Consider the following 7,584-nt stretch of genomic DNA (forward strand, 5'->3'; position numbering starts at 1 on the left):
CTTTCTATATACAGCCCCATACCATCTTCTAATTTATGGCAGTGACAGGGCTTAAACCATCGCCTTCCTTCATTCTGACTGCAGCAGAATGACATAGTCCTCACTCAACAGGTAAGGAAAGGAAGGATGGTGATTCTGAGACCTCTTCTGGCAAAACATCTTCATGTTTTTGTCCTTAGGAAATGAGGACATGAATGCCAGGCATGGGGTGCCACCCTGTGGAAGAAAGAATTTAGTGCAGTTGAGCAGCATCCACTGCCATTGTTGCTTTCGTCCTTTCCAAAGCTGAGTGAGACAGACCTGGGTCGCCCTCACCATAGAACAATTTCTCTCTCAGACAGAAACCCAACTGTCTTAGTCAGTATCCTATTGCTGTGAAGAGACGCAGTGACCGTTAAGTTTTGAATCTCTGGTTATTGGAAATCTGCCACCACGGATGTAATAAGCCAATCAAACCAAATTAATAAAGCCAGGTTTAATTAAAGCACTCCTGGGTGACATTCAGAAGGTAATCACACGGCATATATGGCTACAAGGTCTTAAGTAGCCTACAGGAGTGGTCTTGAGCAGTTCCAAGGAGGGGCTAACTTTTGGCTGGCTTTCTCAGGAGCAGAATTTGAAGAGGGCAGCTTCAGGGAAGGGGCCACGGCTAGGTGCACTGAGGGTGGGGTTTGGAGAGGGTAGCTCCAGGGGAGATGTTGCTCTGGGTGCTGAGGACAGGATCTGAAATGGGGCTCCAAGATGGAGATTCCAAACAACGACCACTGCAACTCTTGGAAAACATTTCATTGAGGCTGGTTTACTTTCAGAGGTTTAGTCCATTATCATCATGGCAGGAAGCAAGGCAAGCATATTACTCCTTCAGCAGCTACATCATGTCTCCTTTGACTCTATCCATCCTCCCCCTCTATCTCTGTTCAGATTTCCCTCCTGGCTTTACTCTACTAAGCCATTGACCAAAACAGCTTTATTCATTAACCAATAAAAGCAACATATATACCACATCACCTCCCCTTTTCTATCTAAATAAAAGGGAAGGTTTTAACTTTAACACAGTAAAAGTATGTATGGCAAAACAGTTATCAAGTAAGAATTACAGTTACAATATTTAGACAATTTGTATTAGACAAAAATTTTTAAAAAATTCTATCATCTATCTTATTTTTGAGTCTAAAGTTTTATATCTATCTTTTATTATAACTAAGAAAAACTATAACTATCTTCAACTCTATCAAAATGGTGTAGGAGGTCCTTCTTTCTATGTGTTGCTTGTATTGGTTAATGAATAAAGAAACTGCTTTGGCCTGATAGACCAGAACTTAGGTAGGCGGGGAAGACAGAACTGAATTTGGGGAGGAAGAAAGCAGAGTCAGAGAGACACACCATGGATCCACCACTGGAGACAGATGTGCTTTGCCAGTAAGCCACTGCCATGTGGCGATACACAGATTAATAGAAATGGGTTAAATTAAGATGTAAGATTTAGCTAATAAGTAGCTAGAGTTAATGGGCCAAGCAGTGATTTAATTAATAATTTCTGTGTGGTTATTTTGGTTCTGGGAGGCCAGGACAAACAAGCGGCCATTCCCTGCAACATCAAAAGACCCCAGAAGAATATATTACCTAAGTAAACAGGAAGTGTATTGCAAGCATCTTCCAAGTTCTAAAAATAACAGAGACATCTTGCTACCTGGAAAGTCACCCAAAGTTCTTTTGTAACTTTGGGGCATCCATCTTTAGCCTTATAGGCCCATAATATCTGGCAGACTTTTCAGTGAAGCAAGAAATTTGAAGATTTGTTCCACCTGATACTGGCAAAGTTCATCAGTTGCTTTCTTCTATGTCCTGCAGAATGTCTGGCAGCTTCTTCTATGAAGCAGGAACCCTGAAGAACTATTCCATCTTTTGGAAAGTTTAGCAGTCACTTTTCTGTAGATCCTGCATGTCCAGTTTATACAGAATATTATCAATCAGTCCAGGCAAGAAAAGTTTCTTGCCCAAATGGCTAGCTTTGTCACATTGAGGGCAAATTCCATAACAAGTTTCTTTAAGGCTTGATAGAGATATGAATAATTTGCATTGATATGGATTTGACTTTATTGATATAAATCTAAGGTCATTTGTTATATGTATATATATATTTCTGACCTTGATTATGGTATTGTGATTGTGTAGTTCATGTAAAAATGTAATGTATATAGGTTGCTAATGGATACTCATCAATAATAGTAAAGCTTGTAGTCATGTTAGATTTTCTAGATATATAGAGATATATTTCAGTTAGATAGGCATTCTTCATATCTTCCAAAGACTACAGAATATGGCATTAAATGTTTTAATAACTTAGGGCTGTTCATGACAGTGAGACACGTCTGCTCCTGGCAGCACCAATCTACTTCCAGAGGCATCGAAGAGGCTCCTTATGGAGTTTGTTGGCCATTTGGGCAAGAAACTGCTCTTGCCTGGACTGATGCATGAACTGGATACAAAGAACCCACATAGAGAGGACTGCTGAACTTGCCTAAAGGTGAGATGGTCTCTCGGGGTTCCTGATTCATGAAAGAGTCTGCGAGACATTCTACAGGACACAGCAGATAGTGACTGAACTGCCTTTGAAATTTCCTGCTTCATGGAAATGTCTCTGGATACTATGGGCCTGAAGACCAAAGATGGATGCCCCAATGGTACAAAAGAACTTTGGGTGACTGTCCAGGCAGTGAGATATCTCAGTCACTTCTAGAGTTTTTGAAGTTGCTTACTTCTTGTTTACTTAGGTAATATTATATCCTTCGGGAGTCTTTGATGGAGCTGAAGAATAGTTATTGTTTTCCTTAGTTATGATAAAAGATAGATATAAATATTGTAATTGTAATTCTTGCTTGATAATTGTTTTGTTATATGTGATTTTACTATGTTAAAGTTAAAGCCTTGCTTTTTTGTTTCAACAGAAAAGGGGGAAATGATGTGGGAAGGTCATTTGTCAATCTGTTGTTTCATTGGTTAATCAATAAAGAAAACTACTTGGCCTGATAGGTCAGAAAATTAGGTAGGTGGGGTAGACAGAACAGAATGCTGGAAGAAAGGAAGTGAGGCAGACGCCATGCCTCTCCTCTCCGGGGCAGACGCAATGAAGCTCCAACCCAAGATGGATGTAGGCTAGAATCTTCCTGGTAAACTACTGCCTCATGGCGCTACACAGATTATTAGAAATGGGTTAGTCAAGGTGTGAGAATTAGCCAAGAAAAGGCTAGATATAATGGGCCAAGCAGTGTTTATATGAATACAGTTTGTGTGTTGTTATTTCAGGGCATAAGCTAGCCAAGGGACTGGGAGCCGGGCAGCAGGAAAGCAGGCCCACAGCTACCTTCAACAAATGCCCATCAACCTCTCTGAAGTAATTGGTGCTGCCAGAAGTAGATATGTCTCCCTGTTGAGAAAAGTCTAAGTTCTTAAAACATTTTAAATGCTATATTTTGTAGGTCTTTGAAGTGTCAAAAATTATCTAGCTAGCTGAAATGTATCACTGTATATCTAAAAATCCTAACATGACTAAAAGTTTGATTATTATAGATTACTATCTATTAATCTGTATTTTAAATTATACATTACATTTTTTCATGAGCCACATGAACATACCTTAAACAAGAGTAGAAATATATATGCATACATATAATAACAAAATCCACTAGACAAAAATCTATACCAATGTATTCATTTTTATATTATATCCCCTTTTTTTTAGATAGAGATTGACTAGGACCATTAACCATTTAAAATCAACAACCCTCTTTAAATGAAAACAAACATTTATAAACAATCATTTTGGAAATTTGGGCATATTTTTTTCCAAACTGCTTTCTGCTGTTTTGGGGTGAAATATTTTTAGGATTCACAAAAACCTTTCAGGAGGGTCTTGTTCCATCAAACCACATTAGCCTGAAAGGAAACCACAGGTTCCCAACCTCTGTGGAAACAAAAGCAGAACCTCTTTTCCATAGTAACATATCCTTAGACTCATATTTTGAATTCAAGATTCTTTTAAAATATATGTTGGCTTAGCCTAGCGGCTCCCAGAATAAAATATCTCTCTGCAGTCAAAAAGTTCAAAGAAAACACAATAATATACATAATCCAGACTTTGTGTTTTTCATCTTTTCATGGCCCATGATTCTTTTTACTCTATCTTTCCTTTAAGAACCTCAGTTTGATACTATTAAATTATTTTTTAATCTATGACTATTTTATCCTATCTGTCTTAAGCCCATGCACACTTATTAAATTTACTGTAGCCCATTTAAAGGCCTTTTTGTCTGAATCTGTTTTTACTGTGTATCTGTAATCCTTTTCTTACCAGGAGAGTTTTTTACAAATGCTAAGTGGGCATGGCTAGGACTAATGCTGTGGTTTTGCCTGTTGGCTCCACCCCATCCAACATGGAAGAGACATGTTTCCCGCCTCTGTGACCTATGCTCACCACCCCAGCTCCAGGGATGCAGCTGGTCTATGTCACCTTTAAGCAACTAGTAGCATGCTGCTCACAAACCCTATCTAAGTGCTTTGTAGCAGGACCTCCCAAAAGAGCCAGAGCTGTTCATGCCACCAGCACAAACCAGGAAGCCATTTCTTAAAGAAGTCACACCTCTGCTCACATCCAACAAACAGAGCCTATCTGAAAGGCTGCAGCTATCAAGAAGCTGCAATTGACTCCCATTGGGGGGGGGGGTGTCTAGAAGGGCTTTTGGTTTCAGCATGCTTAGGCTTTATGTGGATGTACATTGCCAAATGTTAAACACCATTATGTAAACAGAGACTGTACTTTCATTTTCCAGCCACCCAAACCTGAATAATCACATGGAAACTATATTAATTACAACACTATTTGGCCAATGGCTTAGGCATATTCTTAGCTAGCACTTACATCTTAAATTTACCCATTTCTATTAATCTGTGTATCGCCATGAGGCTGTGGCTTACTGGTGCAGCATGTTATTCCTTCGGCAGCTCCATGGTGTCTCTTTTGACTCTGCCTATTCTCCCTCTCTATCTCTGTTAGCAACACATATACAGAAGGATGTCCCACATCAGTAGATGGCATGTCAGCCTTGTATGAACCTCTTCATTTCCTCAGGACAAATGTCTGAAGACCCATTTGCCAGAAGAGGGCACACAAACACCACCTTTAGTTTTCCACCAATTGAATGGAAAACTTCTTTACACATAGCACAAGGCTGTGGTCAGCACATTTCTTTGCTGGAGTTCCTTTATTTTATGTATATGGGGTTGGAGGGTATTCTGCAGTGTGTGAGAGAGGTTCAAAAACAAATAGGTGTCCTTTCTCTGCTTCTAACATACGGGTCTCAAGGATGCAACTGAGGTTGTCAGACTCACTGACAAGTGCCTCTCCCCATTGAGCCATCTCACTCCCTGGCCCTAGGTAATTTGTTTGGGACATGGTTTGGCTATGCATCCCTTGTTGACCTGGAATTTATTATGTGGAACAGCCTGGCCTCCAACTTACAGAGAGGCTTCTCTCTGCCGCCCTAGTGTTGGGATTAGAAGAATGTGTCACCATGCCAAGCCTAGATATTTATTTTCATTCAATTTTTAAAATTTGGAGACATAATATATATATATTTCTTCTTTCCAATTTTCCCTCCAAAATCATATATCCTTCCCATTCTCCTTCAAATTCATGACCTTTTTCCAATAATTGTTCTTGCATGTATATAAGCATGTAAATATTCCTAAATATGACCTGTTCCATCCATATATATTACTTGTACATTTTTCAGGGATGACTGTTTGGTACTAGACAAACAGTTGGGTGTTTTCTTCCTTGAGGAAGGGCACTTCTCTCACTCCCAGCTTTCCTCGGTTGGCTATAGTTCTTTGGGTGGGGTTGAGGCCTCTTGGGCTTTTCCCCATCCAGTCTGGCATACTCACTGGTGTCATCCTTGTTCAGCTCACACTTGAGCAGTCATGTTGGTGAGACTTTATGGGCGTAGATTCTGTGTTACTAGTACACACAACCTCACAGCAGACTCCTTGATCCTCTGGCTCCTAGAGTCTTTCCACCCTTCTTCCACAATAGCTCCTGAGCCTTAGGAGTGTTTATAGATATATCCTTTGGGACTGGGCTCTAAAAGCTGCATTTTGATATACTGTGGCTCTCCATAGCGGTCTAATGCAAAGAGGTTTCTTTGGTGAGGGGTAAAGACTGCACTTACCTGTGAATATAAGGACAAATATTTATAGATGGTCATTAGGGATTGTACTGGTTTGGTAAGCTGAGATTGTATATTCTCCTCCAATAACTGAAACTTTACTAGCACTAAGATGTTAATTAGGTTTCCAATACCAGACATGACTTCCCTCTTGATGAATGGGTCTTACGTCCAGAGAGCTGTTGGTTACCAAATGTATGCATACCACTGCTACACCCCTAGGGTCATTGTGCCCAGTAGACACTGACGGGGCTCATAGGCATCCTGTCAGGATAGGACTAGTGGTGACCTCCCTCCTCTGTAAACAACGATGGTGCTGTCAGGTCCCATAAAAGTTAATCCTCATGGAGGCATTCCAGTCAGTTCAGGGGTCTCTAGGCCCTGTTTCTGAAATTCATAGTGTCTTCAGCAATAGGGACTCACCTTCCACTTCAGAGAGATAACCAAAGGCAACAGCAATAGACTAAGTTTTAGGAGTTTCTTGGACAATACTGGCCAACAACTCAGGAGAGGGTTTCTTACATATGGTATTAATGTTCTTGTTAGGTGGTCTTTAGCCATCATCCCAGATGAGAAAACTTTATTAAAGCTATAAATGTAGCTCACAGTCTGGCCTGGCCGAAGGTGTCCACAGGCCCACCTTGTGCCACTTGGTTCAGGTGGGTAAGACACCCATGGGCCAGCCTGGGTCCTCACAGTCCATGCTGGTTAGAAGGTAGCCACTGGCCTGCCTGGATACTTGTGGCATCAGGAGGGTAGGTGTCGTTAGGATGAACAAATATATGGTAGAAAGATGGGAGAGAAAGAAAAGCAGAATTATTTGTGTGCTATGGAAGAAGGCAGAACTGAAGAAGTGAACATGGAAAAACAAGGCTGATATGGATTGACTGCTTGATACCTGAGGCCAGGGTAATGTCCCACCCCAGGCTGCTGCCAAGGGCCATGTCTGGGTCCATGGCCCTCCCACAGCTACAGTCTGTGTTGATATCCATGATCCATGTTGCTACCAAAGGCCACAAGGACGCCTGGGGTCTGAGCAGCCACTTGTGGCCATATTGGTGTCCAAGGACTGTGCCACTAATGGAGCCATGCTGATCTGAGTGGCCTGTGTACCACCTGGGAGCCATGATGACATCTGGGCCTGGGCTGTTGCCAAGGGCCACGTCTGGGTCCTTGATCCTACAGCAGCCAAGGGTTTGAGTTGGTGTCCATGGCACCTGTTATCACTGAGGGCCATGTAGATGCCCAGGGTCTGATCAGCCAACTGAGACCATGTTGGTATCTGAGTAACATGTTGCAGCTACAGACATACTTCTCTGGATGACCTGTGATGCCCACCCAGGCCATGGTGACATCTGAG

This window comes from Microtus ochrogaster, unplaced genomic scaffold (assembly GCF_000317375.1).
Source record: "Microtus ochrogaster isolate Prairie Vole_2 unplaced genomic scaffold, MicOch1.0 UNK21, whole genome shotgun sequence".
Lineage (NCBI taxonomy): Eukaryota > Metazoa > Chordata > Mammalia > Rodentia > Cricetidae > Microtus > Microtus ochrogaster.